General features: G+C 47.3%; 1 protein-coding gene across 1 annotated transcript in view; it reads right to left on the reverse strand.

The window, feature by feature from the left end:
- Slc12a8 (solute carrier family 12 member 8) overlaps positions 1-20618 on the reverse strand; it is a 164662-nt gene that overhangs the window by 61383 nt on the left and 82661 nt on the right. The gene's annotated exons all lie outside the window — the stretch shown is intronic.

Consider the following 20618-nt stretch of genomic DNA (forward strand, 5'->3'; position numbering starts at 1 on the left):
AGAGAGAATGCTTTAGAGGCCTGACTTTTGTCTGTGTCTGTAGCTATACAGAGATGAAATAGCATGGGAAAGGGGTTGGCTTTGGGAAGGGGGGACTTCTCATTTTTGTGTTATAGAAGCCAGTATAGCTAGTGTCCTTTAGTGAGCATGTATTTATGCGACTGCTTTCCATAAAAACAAATTGATGTTTGTAAATTCCTTCGCTGCTCAAAGATGAGGCCTGACTTTTGTCTGTGTCTGTAGCTATACAGAGATGAAATAGCATGGGAAAGGGGTTGGCTTTGGGAAGGGGGGACTTCTCATTTTTGTGTTATAGAAGCCAGTATAGCTAGTGTCCTTTAGTGAGCATGTATTTATGCGACTGCTTTCCATAAAAACAAATTGATGTTTGTAAATTCCTTCGCTGCTCAAAGATCTCCCACGAGCCCCTGGGAACTAACAAATGAAGTTCAAACTCCTTAAGATGAACATCAAAGCGTCCCACAAGCTGGACACAAGCTTTCTTCATTCTTTAGCTCTTCCCCTCCCAGCAGCCCCTCCTCCCAGCACACCATGAATTCCTGCCTTGTGCTTCCACTCAGACCACGCCCCTGCCCTAATTCTCTCTGTGAACCTCAATACTGTGCTCATTTTGTGTGCATGTATGGTAATGGGGATTGAACCCAGAACCTCATGGATGCCAAGCAACCTTTTGTCCCTGAACTACATCCCAGACCTACCTTTTTTTTTTTTTTTTTTTTTTTTTTTTTGTCTTTTTGAGACAGGGTCTCCCTGTAGCCCGAGCCGTCCTGGAACTCACTATGTAGACCAGGCTGGCCTTGAACTCACAGAGATCTGCCTGCCTCTGCCTCCCAAATGTTGGGATTAAAGGCATGCACCACCACGCCTGGCCCCCAGCCCTACTTTTATGCTTTATTTTGAAACAGTCTCTCTAAGTTGCCCAGGCTGGCCTTAAACTCAGTCTGTAGTCCAGGCTGGCCTTGAACTTTCAATCCTTCTGCTTCAGCCACTGAGTAGCTGAGATTATACGCCTGTGCCATTAGGCCTGGCTGTGTTCATTCCTTAAGCATAGCTCAGACATAGCTTCTGTTACCTTTCTCTGACCTCATGGCTCTTGGTGCTAAGACCCAGGCTGTTACACATGCCAGGCAAGAGCGTTACCAACCTATGTCCCTAGCCTCAACCACACTTCTTGAAGTGAGAAACTAGTCTGGCATGCCAACTCCCCCCAGAGCCCTGATGCACCTGGCCCATTTCCCTCCCAGGCTTCCCTGTTACCCTCATTCACAGTCTACTTTATAACAGGAACAATCTCAGATATGAATTCTTCAAAGCATTTTAAACATGTTTGCACATTAACCTTAACAAATTTTTTCAAGTGGCTTCACTCCATGAGAGAGGTCACTCTGAACAGCATCTGTGGATATACTAGCAGATCATGGGATTTTGAGACACAAGTCAAGTGTTCTTGGCTCAGGAACACCCAGGTATTTAGCTCTGCCTTTCAGTCTTGTCCCTGAGAATGAGTTGGTTTGTGTCTATGAACTGCAGTCCGGGAGAAGCTCATCCTGGGTCCTTTTTCCCCAGCCTCCGCCATGGAAGAGGATGGGTATCCAACCATCACATCACAATGCTCCAGGGTGTGGGGACAGAGCCCACTGCGAGCCTTGCCCCATCCACCTCCAAGCTTCCCTCCACACAGGGAGCCCTGACAACTCGGATGACTCCAAGGAGGCCACTGTGCTTCCCCAGGTTCCAGGAGTCATAACTTCATAGGAAAAATATTCTTCAAGAAAATAACAAAGTGAAAGCTCAGTGAAGCACAGGGGCCCATGGGAGTCCAGTCAGGGTTTCAAATCACTGTCAATTGCTTTCTTTTGGCTGAATACAGAATTTGTTCTGGCATATTAAATCCCAAGTACCACACCACGTTTCTGAATGGCTTGGCTTCTTTGCAGCTGGTCCTCCTCTCATTAACAAAAAGCAATAACAATCTAAGTTAACTTTAGCTTACCCGCTGGCTGACCCCACTTGACTAGTCTTCCTGGGGAGAAAACCAGCACAGCCTGCCTGCCTTAGAGCTCAGCACAGCCAGGCTGAATGACGCACAGGTCTGAAAGCACACGTGAGCCAGAGTTGTACATACTGGGCAGGCCAGCCCGCAGCACATAAACACTTCACTCCCTACGGTTCACCTCCACAGTCCCAAAGAAGGCCCTGCCACAAGGGAGGATTTGGTCCCCTGGCCTGGGAGCTTTGCCTGATCAGCCTTCAGATTCAAAGGAGTTTTAGGCCCAAGGTGTCAGCAGGGAAGGCTTTTCTCTACCTCCATCTTCCAACATCCACAGGCTGAGAAAACAGGTTTGGGAGGAGGCTTGCCTCAGATACTCTCTCGCAGTGCCAAAGGGAAATGCAGCCCTGCCATCTTCATAAGCACATACTCAAAGCAACACACTTGCAAGCATATACTGACACACAATTCCCCAGCACAGACAGTGACACACTCACAAGCATACATTCATGCCTGTACACTCACACCTATACACAAGTATACACTCACAAGCATACATTCACACTGGCACTCTCAGAAGCATACATTTGTTCATATGTGCATATGAACATGCATAGGCACACTCACCAACACACTCACAAGCACAGCACTGGTGCACACTCACGTGCATGTGCTCACACCAACTCACATTCCTGCTACCCTGGCCCTTTGCCCTAGACCAAGTCCAGTTCTTGGTCTTTCTCAAGGAAATAATCTTACCTTTAAAAGAACTTTATGGACAGGGTTTTATTTATAATAATGTAAAATTGAGGAAGGGATCTAAGTAGGGGGAATTGAGATATTTTAGATGTTACTAAAGAGATTTGAAGCTGGGCCTGGTGGCATAGACCTGTAATCCCACCTACTCAGGAGGATGAGGCAAAGCTTTGCAAGTTCAAAGGTAGCCTAGGTTTCAGGGAGATCCTGTCTTAAAATAAAAATTACAAAAATAATGATAAAAAGATGGACTGGAATGTAACTCAGTGACTGCACACTTGCCTAGCATACATGAGGACCCAGGTTCAATCCTCAGCATAGGGAGTGATGAGGGGAAGGAGGGAGGGAGAGAAAGAGATTTCAGTACCATAGAAAAAGTCACTTTGCTCTTTTAAAAAACCTGTCTTAGAGCACTGGATGCTCTTGAAGAGGACCCAGGTTTGATTCCCAGCACCCACAAAAGTCCTAACTGCAGTTCCAAGGGATCCAACACTCTCTTCTGACCTCTGCAAGCACTGCACAACACAGGTGCACTCGCATACATGCAGGCAATATCATACACATAAAATAAAAATAATAAGATATTTAAAAATAAAAAATGAGCACAATTTACTTTAAAAAAAATCATCTTTTAGGGAAATAAAAGATCCCCAAATGAAGGCCAGGTTCTCCAGGGAACATTTCCAAATTCCTTCTTTCTTTTCCTTCTTTCCATGTGTGCTTTCCCTGTGTCCCAGAATGATCTGAGCAGTTCCTGAGAAAACCATCTACAAGATAGGGCAAACTTAAGAAAGGAGGGAGGGGTGATATTATCTACCACACAGTCTAAATAGGACTTTGAGGGGAGTTCTTCAGGGATCTCCTTGAAACTAGAATTCAGGGCCTATGGAGACACCTGTTGAGATTAAGTTCACAGGGCTAGGGCACTGGATCTGGTGGCTCATCCCTCACAAGGGGGATGAAAAGGAATTCCCGAAGCTGGTCTCCTTCTTGCACCCCTGTCTCCCAGACTCTAATGACTTCCACCCACCGTGCTCACCCTCCCCTTACCTCATGGTCCCACTCCTGAGCCAGTTTTATGGTGACTTGCTCCACTGCCTCCCCCTCCACCCTAGCTGCTGGTGGATGTCTCACACCCTAAACATGGAGCTTAGGCAGGGTGTGTGCCCAGGTGAGGCACCAATACTCTGACTGGCTGGTTCTGGCTGATTGAGGCATGATGTGAGTTCAGCAGGCTGGCCAGGGTGCAGGGCTAAGACATATACTCCTGCCATGCCTCCTGAAGTGTTTCCTAGTGCCTGCCTTGCTGACACCCAAACTGAAGGCTCCAATTTGAGTCACCCCTTCATTCTGTGACCCCTATCCTCATATATGCCATATTTTGCACGCCAGCTGGGAATCCCAGATCTCTGAAGCCTCTCCAGGGGGCATGGAACCCCAAGGTTCTGCATTGCTGCTTCCAGGGACTATCTCTGTACTTAACACCACCCTGCAGGCCCTACGGGCACCTACAACTTCCCTAGCCCTGGCTGTCTACACGCCCTGCCTCAGAGTGAACAGCAGCCCTGGAAGTGACATAGCCAGTAACATTTCATCCTGTAATCCCTGCCAGGAAATAACACTGGTGTGGACAAATTTTGTGCAGGTCCCCCCATCCCCAAGACATCAGCAGGGAAATCTCTCTTTTGAACAGAATGCTGAGCACCTACTTTTGAATACTTCCCATAGGACAGTTACTAAGCACCAAGTCCTGACAGGCTGAAGACAAGAGGTCAGAAAATCAAGGCTCAAGTAGGTGAAGATCCTTGTTGAAGGTCACATAGCTAGACCAGCATCATACCCACAGCCTCTCCCTGAGCTAGGGGACAGACCTCTCCATCCAGGAGAGGGGCCCCACACCCTGGCATTGCCTCTCTCACAGAGAGATGCAGGCAACACAGAACTCCCAAGACCACAGCATCTCCCTCAGGCTCCATCTGGGAAAGGCAAGCAAGTTCTGTGGAGCAGCACTACATGTCAGAGGTAGCTGATGGACTGATGCACAGCCCTGTCTGGGCTCCATGTCTGTCTGAATTCAGTTTTCTACTCGCTACATTCTCTGTAATTTATTGTAGAGGGGTTTTGATTTTTGCATTGCAGTGCTGGGGTGCTAGTCAAGTGCCCCATCCCTGAGCTACAGCCACAGCCCAAGCTTGCTTCTTGACATCAGAGTGCCTTGGGTTCCCTTGCTGCAAAAGCTGGGTACTTTTTGCACTACCAGCTGCCATCTTTTAACTGAGAGGCCTGGGAGGCCGGGGGCCTGCAGCTGCTGCCTGTGAATGTGTCTGGGCTTGACCTGAACATCTGCTTCTGCATCTACTGAGTAAAAATACCTCAGTCCTCTTTGAGCTGTGTACTTTAAGGGAGAACAAAAACAAAACAGGAGAAAGGGATAGAGAACCAATCAGGTCACAAGTCCAGGCAGGAAGAGGCAGAAGTGAAGCCCTTGAAGGTCTGTGTGCAGGAAGGCCTGGCTTCTCCTCAAAATCAGGTCACCCAGGCTCCTCTGATGCTGCCAGTGGGCTGCCGCTCTTTGGGGTCTATTGTCAACTCCTCAGAGTTCTAGAAGCCCCTCATTTCCATACCCTGGCAAATGCCTTGGGCTCTGGTCACAAGTGGTAACAGAGCAGCTCTCTGGCGGGTCTGGATGGCCAGTAGCCCAGGCTCACACACCTCCCAACCCTGGTGAAGTGGCTTCTGGGAAATTCTCTGTGGTACCTGTGGTTTCTGTATCATCACCCTCACCCCACATACATACATACACACACACACACACACACACACACACACACAGTGAAATCAGATCAGTACGGGCAGTTGGGAAGTCCTCAGCCTCTGTTGTGGGTGAACAATGCTGACTGTGGTCTAGCTTAGAAAAAAAAAAAGATGTCTAAAAATGATGCTGGCATTGTGGACTGTGGGCTTGGGGCAGGGTTTCCCACAGCGCTGGCTTTCTTCTGGGCTCAGGTCCCTCACCCTGCCACCAGCAACCAGTGGCCAGCCACCAGCCAGACAGCCTTTTCCTGGGAACAGACAATGGGAGCGGCTGGTCCAACCAGGAATAGAAAGAGTGGAGGAAGGGCTGGAGAGAGGAAGGGAGGGAGGAGGGCGCCCCCCAGACCGAGGGGAGGGTGGGGTCTGGGAGATCACAGGAAGAGCAACTATGCAAGGAAAAGGAAAGGAGAGGCTGAGGTTCTGGGAAAGCACAGGCACCAAAACAACCCTGAGAGGAGGGGCAGCGAGGGACACAGGGCAAGGGAAGGCCACCAGAGCTCAGCGTGCTGGGATCCTCAAAGGAGGAGGAAATACAGTACAGCCATGGCAGGAAGTGCTGCTCAAGCTTTGTGTTGCATGTGGCTCCTCCTGAGGGCCCCCCCTCATCTCAGCTAAGGAGCTGGACTAGGGCCCAATGCATCTTCACTACCTGCCACACTCTGGGAGCCTCCTGAGGAAAGAGACCCAAGCAGATATGAAACAGCCTGACAGAGAGAAGGGGAAGGAAAGGGCCTGTCCAAGGGCCACCCATAAGCAAGGCATTGAGTTACTGCCAAGTACAGAAGGGCCAGGATAGAAAAGGGGTGCTTACCTTCCTGGGCTTTGGGGTTGGCTCCTGGAGCAGCAAAAGGTAAAGGGCTGCCGGGTCACATGGAGCTCAAAGGTATGGATGGAGAAGTCCCAGTTGGACTGCTCCTGCCCGGGTACAAGACATGAAGTTCTATTCCAGGCACATTACTAAAGACCTCTGAGGGGAAGGCAAGACACCTGGGTCCTGGTTCTGCCACAAACTCACCCATAGCTGTAGGTAAGCCCTTCCTTCTCAGGGATTCTGCAGTCCTCATGAGCTTCCAGGTGATACCAAGAGCCTCCCTGCAGGTCACAATCTCAGAACAGCAAAGTAGAGGATTGGTTCAGAAGGTATCTACCTCCAAAAGCTGCCCCACCCTCAGGACTCAGAACACAACATCTAAATACATCATTGACTTCCCATGGCAGATGCAAAACCCAAACTAGCTTCCATGTCTGCTTCCCCTCCTCTGGCTCTGAGGGTCTCAACACAATACATGCTGCAGAACTGTGTACAAGAGCACCACCACACTCAACGTTCGTAAAGCGGCTATCACTGTCACCCAGCCTTGTGCAGTTTTCATTTCCATTGTTTGGAATCACCACTGACACGAGTGCCTTTTGTGAGTCCAGATCATGAGAGATTAAAGGGAGAGAAGGACAGAAAGAAACAATGACTTAGTTGATTGAACCACTTAACAATCGAGGAAACCAGAGTGGAGCTGGAAGCCAGGTGCTGAGAAGACATGGGAGTCAAAAGAAGAATAATCCCGTTTCAGAACCAGACAGTGCCAAGTCGCAATCTGTTGTGTTCTCCCTTTGTGCAACTATAGGTATTCAGTAAAAGTGTTTTGAAATGGAACTAAAGCTGAATATGGTGGAGCTTGCCTATAATCCCAAGCTGAGGCAGGAGGATGAAGAGTTTCAGGCCAGCCTGGCCTACTAAGCAAGATACCATTTCCCAAAATATCCGGAAGGAGTGGAGTTAAACTGAGGTGTGTTGATTTGTAGTGTTCAGTGCATGGCCTGCAGAGGAGGAGGAAAAAATGTCAGGTATGGAAGAAGCCCCCAAGGAATTCTAGGTAGTGAGGGGTACTTTCCCCAGCCCTCCATCTGCTCTCTGGCTTTAGCCCTGGTAACTTTGGTCTTTCAAGGAGAGGGTGGGGAGGATGTGAGCAACATTTCCAGGCCTGAGCCCCCACCCAGAGAGAAAACACACAGAAAGGGCAGGGCATTCCGCAATGGCCAGAAGGGAAATGCGAAGTGGGGTTGGACCTTCAGGGTCCACCCAGATGCCCAGGAAAAGCATCCTGGAGCCTCCCCTGGCCCTGGGGAAGGCCTCCACCCTGAGGGAACTTGGCTGCCCGGGAAGCAGCTAAGAAAGCCTCCAGCACTGGCAACCCAAGGGATGAAGGGCCTAAAGAGGGGATGTCAGGGCAGCCCCCCTGGTTTGGGAGGGGTGTGGCTAAAAGTGTCCAGTGAGTTAGACTCCAGAGGACAGCGTGGTTCTCTCTGAGCCAGTTCTCCCTTGTGGAAAGGAAGGTAAATATTTCCTATCGAAGGATGATTTCTAATACTGAACATGTTATTCATTTGTGACCTTGGGCTCTATTTTAAACATGTACTGAGCTTTTTCCTTAAAATGGCCTTGAAGCTAGTAAATTGAGAGAAGAGATTTCTACCTACAGAGGAACCCAGATGCCAAGAATGGGGATGAAGTCTGATTTGGCCCCAAGAAACAGGCAGTCTTGGGGTAAGGAGAGCGATGGCCACTCATCCTGAAGAGGTTATGCATGACAGTGCCCAGAGTGCTTTCCTGAGCTGGTCATTTAAACTGCTAGCAGCCTGAGGTGGGCAGTGCATTTTCTCAGGTGAAGAATTTGAAGCATATAGACAGAGCTGTGCAGAATTCTGACCTACTGGCCACTACTGAGGTTACAGCTCACCCAAAGATGCAGAGAAACTTGGAGGAGAGCCTACAGCTCTGGAGTGAGATTGGGTTACCCTGTACAAGGGCACTAGAGAGGCCTCGCCCCAGGCCCCAAGATCTCCCAGAGACCTGGCCTGTGCAGCTCTCAGATTGAAGGAGCCTCTGAAAAGGAAAATCTGGCCTCTTATCTCCTGGGGGAAAAGAATGCACTCTCCTGCCAGGACAAGGGGCTGTTTGACAGGAAGTCTCCACCCTAGCTGTGGGTTCCTCCTAGCCACCACTTACTCCTTCTGGCTGTCCCTGCCTCTGCAATCCACTTCCCATGCTTAAATTTCTGACCTTGACACCCTCAGTGTAATTTTAAGGAAATTCGCAGCCCCCCCCTCCCACAACTGGCTGCCTCTTCACAGCTCCATATTGGCTGGGGAATTCTGAACCAGGAATCAATCCCCTGCCCCACTCCTGCCTGGACATCCTCTCTAGGCAGGCAGCTGAGGAAGCCAAGTAGCCTTGTAGAGGTCAGGGGTATCACTGCTTACAGAGTTACCCTCCTGCCAAGCACTAGGCTGAGCATCCTGAAATGCCTAGGCCTCTCTCCAACCCAAGACCAACCCAGGAAATGAAGCAGAAGCTAGAGGTGAACATCAATGGTAGAATATGTGCCCACCATGCACCAGGTCCTGGGTTCAATTCCCAGCACACAGAAAAGCATCACCAACACAACCCAAAGTCCCTTAGTTGAAGACTGAGCATCACAGAGCCCAAGACTATCCCAGGAGGCACAGCCTCAAATCCATTTCTCATGGAGATGCTTAGGCCCAAGAGAAGAGAGTCCTACATCACAGAGTTAGTATCTGGTCAGGGAAGTGCAGGGCCCAGAGAGCCTAAGTCTCCATCCAACATGCCCTGTGGGTCCTCATAGGCCCCCATGATGGCACATATCACTGTTGTTCCCCCCCCCCCGAGCTACTTACCTATTTCCCACTAGACTGTGAGCCAGTTAGCTCATTTCCTGGGATGGCTTCAGTGCCTAGCTCCATCAGACATGAAAAAATGGAAAATATTCTTTTTAACAAATATATTTTATGGGGGCTGGAGAGATGGCTCAGTGGTTAAGAGCACTGACTGTTCTTGCAGAAGACCCGCATTCGAATCCCCACATGACAGCTAACAACTGTCTGTAACTCCAGTTCCAGGGGATCTGACCTCCACAGGCATTGCATGACACGGGTGCACCAACCTACATGCAGGCAATACACGCATATACATAAAATTTTAAAAAAATTATTTTTATTTAATGTGCATGAGTGTAATGCCTGCATGTAAGTAGGTGCACCGTGTCGTGCAGTTCCCTCAGAGGTCAGAAGAGGGTGTTGGATTCCCTGGAACTGGAGTTACGGGAAGTTGTTAGCCGCCATATGGTGCTGGGATTTGAACCCCCATCTTCTGCAAGAATAGCCAGTGCTCTTAACTGCTGAGCCACCTCTCCAGCCCCCCCCCAAATATTCTTAATTGGAAACACTGGGAACAACCAAGGGTCCATCAACAGATGAAAGAATAAGAAAACTGTGGTATACTCAGACAATGGAATATTATTCAGCTATAAAAAGAAATGAAGCAGGGATTGAGCAGATAGGTCAGTTGGTAAACACTTACTTGCCTTACAAGCATGAGGACATGAGTTCAATTCCCCAGAACCCAGAAGGCAGAAGAAATGGCTTCAAGGTTAGGAATACTTCTCCACAATCATGAGGACAAGAGTTTGAATCCCAACACCTATGTAATGGGCCAGGAATCCCTACAAATGCCTATTACCCCAGTTCTGAGAAGAACAGAGATAGGAGGATCACCAGGGCTTGCTGGCTTCCAGCCTAGCTGAGAAAGCACAAGTCCCGGTTCAGGGAGAGACCCTGCCTCAAAGGAATGGGCTGAGAGTGATGGAGAAGGATATCCATTGCCCCTCTCTGACCTCTGTACATGTACACATATTAACTAATTAGTCAATCAAATATTTTTTAAAGTCCGGCATGGTGTTACCATGCTTCTAATTCCAACACTGGGGAGGCAGAGACAGGTGAACCCCTTTGACTTGCTGGCTAGTCACTCTAACCTACCTGGTGAGCTCTAGGCCAGTGAAAGACCCTGTCTCAAAAACAAGGCAGATAGAACATGAGGAGCAACAACCAAGGTTGTCCTCTGGCTTCTACCTGTACACACACATAAGTGCACCCACACTCACGAATACACACACACACACACGAAATGAAGTATGGCTACATGATACAACAGATGTGAATTTTTTTTTTAGACAGGGTCTCCCTTAGCCCCAGCTGGCCTGGAACTCACTACAGAGACCAGGGTGCCCTCCATCTCACAGAGATCCACCTGCCTCTGCCTCAAGTGTGCTAGGAGTAAAGGTGTGTGGCACCAAGCCCTGCATGTGGATTTTAAAAACATCACACTAAGCAAAAGAGCCATACATTAAAGAACATCTGCATGAGTTTATCTATAGGAAATATCTGGAATAGACAAAATCAGAGAGACAGACAGCAGAACATGGGGTATGGGCAGGAATGAGAGTTACTGCCTAAAAGAGATTAAGCTTCTGTTTGGGGTGATGGGAAACTTTTGGGAACACACAGTGTTGCACACAGTGTGAAAGTGAGTAACCTCACTGAAATTCACACTTTCAAATGGTTGAAAGGAGCCAGAGGTGGTGGCACACACTTTTAATTCCAGCACTCGGGAGGCAGAGGTAGGTGGATCTCTGTGAGATCAACACCAGTCTGGTCTACATAATGAGTTCCAGGTCAGCTGGGGCTACAGGGAGACCCTGTCTCAAAAAAAACCCCAAAAGATGGTTTAAAGCCAACTTTTATAGATAAATTTTATCAGAATAAAAAGAACCCATGCCTTTGTTTATGTCCCCTCAGGGAACATCCCCTGTAGCCTTGCTTTAGAACTGCTCCTGCCTGCCTTACAGATGTAGAACTAACCAATCAAGGGTACTTCTTGGTCAAGGCCCATGGGAAAGTGAACTGCAGAGTCTCCCAGATATGGTCGCTTCCCACCAAAGCCAACTGTCTGTGGGATGGGCGCTCAGGAGGAAAAGACCAGCACTAGAGTCACTGTGAGCCATCTGACAGTGAACGCAGATTTGGGCAAAGTCCTGTGTGTTTACTAGTTTGGGTGGGACCCTTTGCTGATGCTGGAGCCCTTGTGCGTGCCACCTGTGTTGGGGCATATGCTCCCACTTTCAAGATTCTCAAGGTCACCAGGTCCTGTGGCCTGGGAAACATTTAACAGGGGTTCCCATGAGCCAGAGCTAACATGGGCAGCCCTGGGCCAGCATGGCAGCATGCAGGCCTTACTGCTTCATGCTGCACCCCTATCCTCATAGGGGCTGGCCGGGCTCACTGCTCTAAGGGCCCACAGCCTTCAGATGCTGAGAGGACACAGGCAGAAGCTGACTTGCCTGTGCTTCTTTCCTTTGCAAGTCTTCCTATGCCTTTGCTGCAGGTGCTAGCACAGAGTGAGGCGTTGTCTAGACCATATCTGATCAGAAGAGGGCTCCTCAAGGTCAGAGACAAGTTCCCTCCTCCTCCTGGATGACTCCTCATTCCAAGGTGGATGGTGCTGTTAGATGCAACACAGGCACCTGGGGTATTTGTTGATAGAGTAGAAAGTGTTCTAATGACTGACTGATCCAGAGGATTAGGAAGGGGAGCACAGAGGAAGGGGTGTCTCTTCTTGCTGCCTAGATATAAGTGCCCAGGAAGCTACCTTGTGATGTAGAGTCAAGTCTCTGAACCCAGCACCTGAGCACTCATTAGAAATGTAGTTTTGGCTCTGCTCTTCCTCCTCAGCCCCAGCCAGAATTGGAATCTTCATTTTCACAAGATCAGGCGGGCATTGTTACCTGCTCTTAAGATCTGAAAGCAGGACAAGACAGCTGACCAAGTCTGTGCAGCGAGTCACATTCAAGCTGGAATTTGTTCTAAGGGGCCTAACTCCAAATCCATGGCTCCAACAACTGCACTAACTATGACACCATCTTTCCCATTGGGCCAGCAACTACAGCTACTTGCCAACTCTCTGTAGGGCCCAGATGTTCCCTTGAAGAATCACTCCCCAGGGGTGCTTAGAGGCTGCCCCACTGCCTTGGTCTGGCCTGTAGAGTTGGGCTAAGCCTGAGGCAGATGCTTCAGTATTTCTTCAGAACATGTCTCCAAAGAGGAGCTTGAATGCCCAGCCTGCAAAGCACATGAGGGCCCAGGACTAGGGTGACATGTAGTTGGATATTGAGCATGGGGACCTCTGCCATAAGTTCGAAAATCTTAGTACTAGCCTCATCTGGGCCCTGGAATGAGGTTATAGGGGAGGAAAGCAGGGCAAGGCCCATACTGGTCCTCGTATTATTGTGTAACTTTCAAATTTATGATCTGGGAAGTCATCTGCTGCCAACCTTCTGGAAGAATCAGGGTCCTGCCAGCTCCACCTGGCCAGCCTCCACAGGTTCCTGGGTCAAGAGCTAACTTCCTCTTGGGACTCTGCAACAGTCACTCACAGTCTGGGTTGCCCACTGCTTCTCTGGGTCCACAGCTACTGCTCATTCCCCAGCCACATGTGAGTGACTGGATGGCACAGCTCACTGACCCACCATCATCATCTATCCCCACCCAGGCTCACTGCTCAGTGCTCCCAATGTACTTAAGCCTGAAGTGCCATTATTTGTCCTCCCACAGTCACAGGAGAGTACTCTGCAGACTCCTCAAAGCCAGAGGGCCCCTGCCCAATTCAGTGACAGGATCATAAGCCCCAATGGCTGGGCAGTGGAGTCACAAGCAGGATGTGCTAGTCCATTTTTCAGGGTGTCCCAACTACTCAGGGCTCAGCAGCGCGGAAGGGACCTCCCAAGACAGTGATTTCAGGCATGAGGCATCTACGCCCAGAACATTAGCCAGGGCAGGCAGCCAGCCTGTCTCCTACCCACAGATTTGGATCCCATGCATGGTCAGAAATTGGGCAAAGCAGGTTCTTACTTGATCTGCATCATTGATTGGGCCCCATGGCCTCTTCAGCCTGTGGTTCCTTTCTCTGTTCTCCAGAGCCAAAGCCAGCAAAGGAAAACAATCCAGTGGAGACAGCTCAGTTGACGGGTGGGGCTGGGGACTGGCAGCCAGAGGTCTAAGCATTCTGACCAGTCATTCTTCATCAGAATTAAAATGAGGACAAGGGGACGGCCCGAGACACACCTGTTCTGATCTCTGCCCATAGAAAACCTTCTAACAGGGGCCAGAGTCAAGAAGCAGGGAAATTCAGGGTTCCCAAACTATTGTTTTCTCTCTCAACAGAGAAATATTAAACCACCCATATAAGATGATGTCCCATAGGTGGTACATATTGAATGCATGATTGGCCTCTGACTCAATAAGGAAGATGGGGGGATTATGAGATGGTGAGATGGGAACATAGAAGAAAAACAGAATGAGAGAGAAAATGAAGAAAAAATGAGGAGACAGGCAGGTAAGTTCTGAGGAAGACTGCAAATCACAGTTGGCTGTTGTGTTTAGTCTGTAGAAATCCCTACCCAGACCTGAGCCTTTGCTCACCACTTTTTACTATTTAATACTTTAAAAATTCTTGTGTTCTAATTCTTAATCTTTTCCCTTTTAGGGCTAAGAATGCCTTTGAGAATCTGGCAGCAGTTCTGGGCTCCTTCCCAGAAAAATGTATGTCTCGACACACAATTCTTCACACAGTTTCAGGGGCTCATGAACACCATATTAAAACTTACTCTAGAACCTCCAAGCTCATTGATAGACTCTGAACAGCCCAAACAGAAACATTCCAACTACCAGATTAAACTAAGAAATGGGTGGGATGGGCCAGGTATGCTAGGGCACATTTGTAATTTCAGCACTTGGGTTAGGGCAGGAGGATCACTGTGAGTTCCAGGCTAGCCTGACCTACATAGCAAGCTCCAGGTCAGTCAGGGCTATATAATGAGATTCTGTCTCTACCTTCAGCACCCTCCTCCCCCAGAAAAGGATGAGATGTATTGAATCGATGGCACTCAGACCATCACAGGAAGCTTTAGTACTATACTGGCTTCACTGAGAGCGTTTCTGGCCTCAGCACTTGTCCCTAGCTGTGATCCCACCTGGTGAACCAAAACCAAGACTGCTTGCTGCAAGGCCAGTTGTGTACATGGACAGTTAGATAGTAAAAGGCTGGCCTTTGACACAGGTAACATTGTGCCCATGCTGACCCCGAAATCAACCCCTTCCAGATCCATGGGATTTTTAATCACACACATTAATGCCAAAATCTGAATGTGCTTAAGAATCACCAGTGTGTTTGTTTCAAATGCAGATTGCTAGTGTAAATTTTGTCTATTCCTATGAATTTCCAGATGATTCTGATACAGGCAGCCAGCCTCCAGACCAAACTCTTGAGACATACTATTCTTATAGAAAAAATCATAAGCCTTGGGAGGCTGAACTTTGGAGCCCCAGCAGATTAGCTGATCCTGCATTCCCTACTCCTTGTTGTGTTGGGGGCACAAGACTAGTTTTGGACTTCTGCATTGGCAAGCCCCCCTTACAGGATGAAAAAGATGAAGAAGTCCTACAAGGACCTTTCAGGCAACTCTTCCCAGACTAAATGTGTATAAAGTATAATAGCACATATGTGTGAAAATGTCATAATGAAACCCATTACTCTGTATGCCAACTTAGAAATTTAATTTAAAAAAAAGACTCACCTGGTGTACCTCTCACAATACAGATTTTAGGCCACAGGTGCTTAGATCACACACATATGCACACATGCAGGCACGTATGCTTGTCTACTGATTCTGACATCTAGGCTGGAGTCAGTACTTACTGTGGAGCTGGGTGGCTCATGTCTGTGATTCTAGCGCTTGGGAGGCTGAGGCAGGATGACAAATTTGGAGCCAACCTATGCAGGAAACCAGACTGGGCTATAGAATGAGATCTTCTCAGAAAAAAACTAGTCTGGTGTGGGGGTTGGGGTAGGGGGAGCTCTTGTTTCTTTATGGTACCTCACAGGCCCAACAGTATTTTGATCAAGATACCAGACTTAAATTTTTTCAGTGAAAATCAGTGGACAGTGCCAGTTTCCTTTATTTTTTATTTTATTGTATTCTATTTTATTTTTATTGCTATTTTTTTTGTAGCATTGGGGTGGAACCCTGGGCCTCATGCATCCTAGGCAAGTGTTTTACCACTGAGCTATATCCCTTGCCCTGTCTTCTTTTTCTTTGAAGAGACAGGTAGAGAAGGGAGGCACCCTCGACTGCCCTGAGCAGGCTCCACAGGGTAAAAGCACTGGTCCCTTGGCTGACTGTCCCTCGTCTGCCCTGGAGAACTGAACCAACATTCTCTTTCTTTGATTGTGCAGTGAGGTGGGAATGGTAGAGGCACCAGGTCAGATGTGAAGAAACCTGTGCAAGGTGAGCAGTGGATGAAGAGATACCATCTGATCTACAACAGGAGATTTCTACAGAGAAAGGACATAGAATGGGCCCAAATCCATCCATGCAGGACTTGGCACCTGTGCCGGGACAGGGCCAGGAGGCACACTGCAGAGGCAGTTCAGGAGGCTCAACAGAGTGGAGCAACACAAAACCCAAGCACAGACGACAGACCCTCCACATGGAAGGCCATTCATAGTAGCACTTGTCTAGAAACTTCCCTTAACATAAGACTCTTATTATCCTATTTCCTTGATTTATGATTTCCTTCCCTTCCCTTCCTCCCTCCCTACTTCTCTCTCTCCCTCCCTCCTTCCCTTCCTTCCTTCCTTCCTCCCCCCCTTCCTTCGCTTTCTTTTGTTTTCAGTGCTGGGAATTTAACCTAGAATATCATGCATGCTATCAAAGTGCCCTATCATTACCACTGAGCTATAGTCCCATCCAAATATGATTATCTTTTAACATTTTGATTTGCTGAAATTTTAATTTATATATGTATTTGTCTTTTTGAGACAGGGTCTTTCTGTAGCCTTAGCTGGCCAGATTGGCCTTGATCTCACAGAGATCCACCTGTCTCTGCTTCCTGAGTGCTACGGATTAAAGGCACACACCACCATGCTCAGCTCAAGACATGAACCCTGGAACTTCAGATTAAAAGTCTGAAGCTCTACTGACTGATGCATATCTATATCTATATATATGTATGTATATATGAATGAATGATAGGTTTTTGCTCCCACCTGAAAATTTTTAGTGTCCTAAAGTTATGGTGGCTTATAATTGAGGAATCAAAGTCTATCACATCATTTGCTCTGTGATTGACAGGTAGTCTCATTCTCTATTTTCCAGATGTGGAGGCTGCTGTGTAGACAGGTGATTTCCCCAAGGTCATGGAATGAAGAACTAGCAGAGCTGGGCTGAAATCCAGGTCCCACTGCTTCCTCCCTGATGCTGTGTGGGCAGATCTGTTCACCGAGCAGGAACTCAGAATTATGGGGTGATGCTCAGTGAAGTAGCTCCCACCCTAAGTCCCTGAGCCCAGGGAGTAGAATGTGGTTTCCCCTTTGCATCAAGCAAGAATTGGAGGGGGATGATGTCTGCATGTTGGGTCTGTTTTGTTGCTGTTGTCTATTTTGTATGTTCACTGAAGTATCTTCAATACTTTAGGAACTGAAGCAGGTGTCACTTGTACTATTATACCCTGTGCACTAGTCCATGGCACTGACATGTGAGGGGTTACAGCGCTTCACTCGGGAAGCAAGTACAGACACACTGCTTGATCTGGCTTTCTATTTACTTTCAACATTTTTAATTTCTTGTAGTTTGGATCACAGAGTGATATACTCTAAGAAATCTGGCATTTAGATTTCTTATAGTTTTAAGAGGAAACCAGGTTAAAAAGGAGAAGCCAGATATAGTGGTACACACTTATTATCCCAGTACTTGGGAGGCTGAGGTAGAAAGATTGAGTTTGAAGCCAGGCTAGGCTACAAAGTGAGACCCTGTCTATTTTCTGTTTGTTTATGTTTTGTCTTTTGGTGTTTTGTGTTTTTTTATGAGGCAAGGTCTTGCTGTGTAGCTCAGGCTGGCCTTGAATTTGCAGCGATCTTCCTACCTCAGCCTTCTAAGTCCTGGGATTATAGATTCGAGCCACTGCACATAGTTCCCTGTCTCTTAATATTTTTGCTGGCTCAGTCCTAAAGTGCTTTCCTTGCAAGCCTGAAGATATAAATTCAGTCCTTAGAACCCACATCTAAAAATCTGGGTGTGGTGGTGCACACTTGTAATCCCAGTGCAGGGGAGGCAAAGTCAAGTACCCTGGGGCTCTCTGGCCTGCCAGCTTAGACTACTTTTTTTTATTGTTTTGTTCAGATTTCTGAGAGGGAAAACATTCTGGCTCTATCACTTAATTTCCAAATTGCCAATTCCAAGAAATGTTTGCCACTGGTAACGGTTAGCCCAGGCCTGCTCTCTCAGCGCTCAAGAGTCAGAAGCAGGAAGACGGAGCCTTTGAAGTGGGCCTGGGCCACATAGCAAGACCTAGTCACCCTTACCCAAATGTGTAATAATATAAATTGACACAATTTTTCATCTTTTTAATAAATTATATACTTGACTTTCTTTTCTGCTTATAAGCAGAAATACGTAATCCTTACTGTTTCACAAAACAATTTTATCTGGGCTATTTGTTAAAGGAGTATCTGACAAGGGCACTATGAGATTCTGGTGTGCTGACTGATGTAAACTTCTGACAAACACTTGATGGCCTACTACAAAGAATTTGAAAACATTATGAGCTGGCAGCAGTTCATACATACACACATACATGCACACAGATACACTTCATAATATTGTATTTTCAATTTTCAGAAAAGTGGCACAAATTTTCAGAGAAATGGGGGAATTCTCTTCACATCTCTAGACTCTGTGAAGGGACTGTTGTTTGAGCTAAAGACTTGTGAGCCAGACATTACTTTCACATGCAAATCATGACCACATACAGAGTAATCCAGGCCTGGGGGCAGACAGAGACCCCAGCTGTCCAGTCACACTGCTGCATGATGGGAGAGGCTGCCTATGAGAAGAACTAAAACTACAAAGCACTCAAAACCCTGCAAACATTCCACTCAGAGTAGGCCAAAATGGTCACTGGATCACAGATGGGACTGTTCAGATTCCCTCGGGAAGTGAAATACTGACATTCATGTGCTGGCCACTGTCCTAGGTGCTTTTTCTACAGCAACTGATGGGGGCCATCAGCACCTATCACTGGATGGTTGGGGGCGGGGTAGGGGGGAGCTTGTTATATGTGTGTCTACTCACAAGCCAGTCACATAGGGTGGCAAAACAAATATTCATGGCAGGACCTTGAAACCTTTTCAAAATTAAAATGAATTTTGTTTGCTGGTGTTTGCAGGTGTATATGTAGATGGTGATGATGGTGGTGGTGGATAGAGGTCAGGGACTGAGGAGGGAGGGGATGGGGAAACTAAAGAGGTAATTCACAAACAAGAGAAACATCATAAAAATGGTTTCCAAATAGCACCTGGTCTGTTCCCCCAACACCCCCACAGTCCAGGCTGAGACTTGTATGACCTGCCACAGAATGGTTCCTCTGCATTTTGTCCCTCCGCACCCTGCCCACACTAACCGGGGCAAGGTTTCCGAAGAGCAGCTCCCATTCAACCACATCTCTACTTAAAAGAAAACCTATTGACTTTCTTTGCACTTGGCTTTCATGATTTTATGCTGGTTCTTTCTTTCTTTGCTTTTCTATCCAGAAAGGCCCAAAAAATCTTGGAGACATGTCATCAAGCCAGTGTTATGCTGCAGTCTATCTGGGACTACAGAGTGCTGTACAGCAGCTTTAACTTTGAACATATATACTATGTAAACCTGGTTATTTAAAAAAAAAAAAAAAGGAAGATTATAAAAAATAGTCTTTCTACTTCATATTTTAAAATAAAACATGTGAGATGGCTTGGGGGGAAAGACTAGTCACCAAGCTTGACTACCTGAGTTTAATCCCCCACACCTACATGGTAAAAGGAGAGAGCCAACTCCCCATAAATTGTCCTCTGACCTCCCACGTGTGTCACAGCATGTGTGCTCCCCATTAAGTGTAAAATAAAATAAATACACACTTTTTAATGTAAATTAAAATTGTGATTTATATACAGAATTTAATCGTATATATGAATATAAACAAACATGAACAGCAGCAAAAGTTCTGGAAGTAACTGCACTAATTACCCTATATCTCTGAGTGACTTTTCCTTCCTTCTGCTTTTATTTTTCAGACTTTCTGAGATGACCATGTATTGTTTTTAGAATAAGAAAATTGTGGGTTTGTTTTTTTTTTTTTTAAGTTGGTCAGCTCTGCCTGGTCTACATACAGTCTGAATCTTGACCTGTCTGTATTTCCCCATGTGATCAAGATCTTTTACAGTGTCTTTTGAGGACACAGGTCACAGGAATTTATTTCTACTTCAAGATCTCCCTGTGCCCTGTGATCTACTTCCTTGAAACCAATTTCTCCACCAGAGATGGGAACCTAAACCAAAGACGGTTGCACAGAGGCTAGTCCCAAGGGAGCCCATTGGCTAAGAGAATTTCCATGTAACTCTGTGTCCGCTCTCTCTCTGAGGGAAAAGGAAGGGGACCCTTAGTGAAGGCAGTAAGGGACAGAGGTGTCAGTCATGGCTATGATGCTAACTCTCACTTTCTCTCCAATGTCTACAGTTAAAGCCCATTCTGGAAGCCTGGCAAGTCACAGGGCCTACTCAGCTAATGGAGTTTCCTGAGCTCACCATCTGGTCAGGTGAAATCACCATCTCCTCAGGAAGCAGAGTGATTTTCTTTGAATCTGAAACAGCCTTACTTCTTTCTAACCCTGTCACTCCCCATCCTACCCCAGGACCTAAGATCCACATATCTAACTTCCTGCACTTCTGGAATTTTCCTTGCACTTTCTCACTTCTGATTCTTTATCTATTCCCTTTCCTTGAGGTCACTCTTCCCAGCTCACCACCAGGTGAACTCTAGTATGATCTCCACTTTCTCTCTGAAGATTAACCTACTAGCCTAAGGTCAAGGCCACTGCTCTCTGCTCTCCAAAACATGTATATTTTTCTTTATAACATTTACCCAGAGTGTGGTGACTGTCGGGTTAGAGAAGGGACTGGGCCTTATCCTATCTGAGTCATCTAGCTTTTGCTTGGAAACTGCTGTGTGTTTTTGGTTAACTGATTATGTGGAAGGTAAAGAGAAATGAGGATAGGGCAGAGAAACCAAACACAGAAGACAAGTGAGACCAATGG

Source organism: Nannospalax galili, unplaced genomic scaffold (assembly GCF_000622305.1).
Source record: "Nannospalax galili isolate Female #2095 unplaced genomic scaffold, S.galili_v1.0 scaffold18, whole genome shotgun sequence".
Taxonomy (NCBI): Eukaryota; Metazoa; Chordata; class Mammalia; order Rodentia; family Spalacidae; genus Nannospalax; species Nannospalax galili.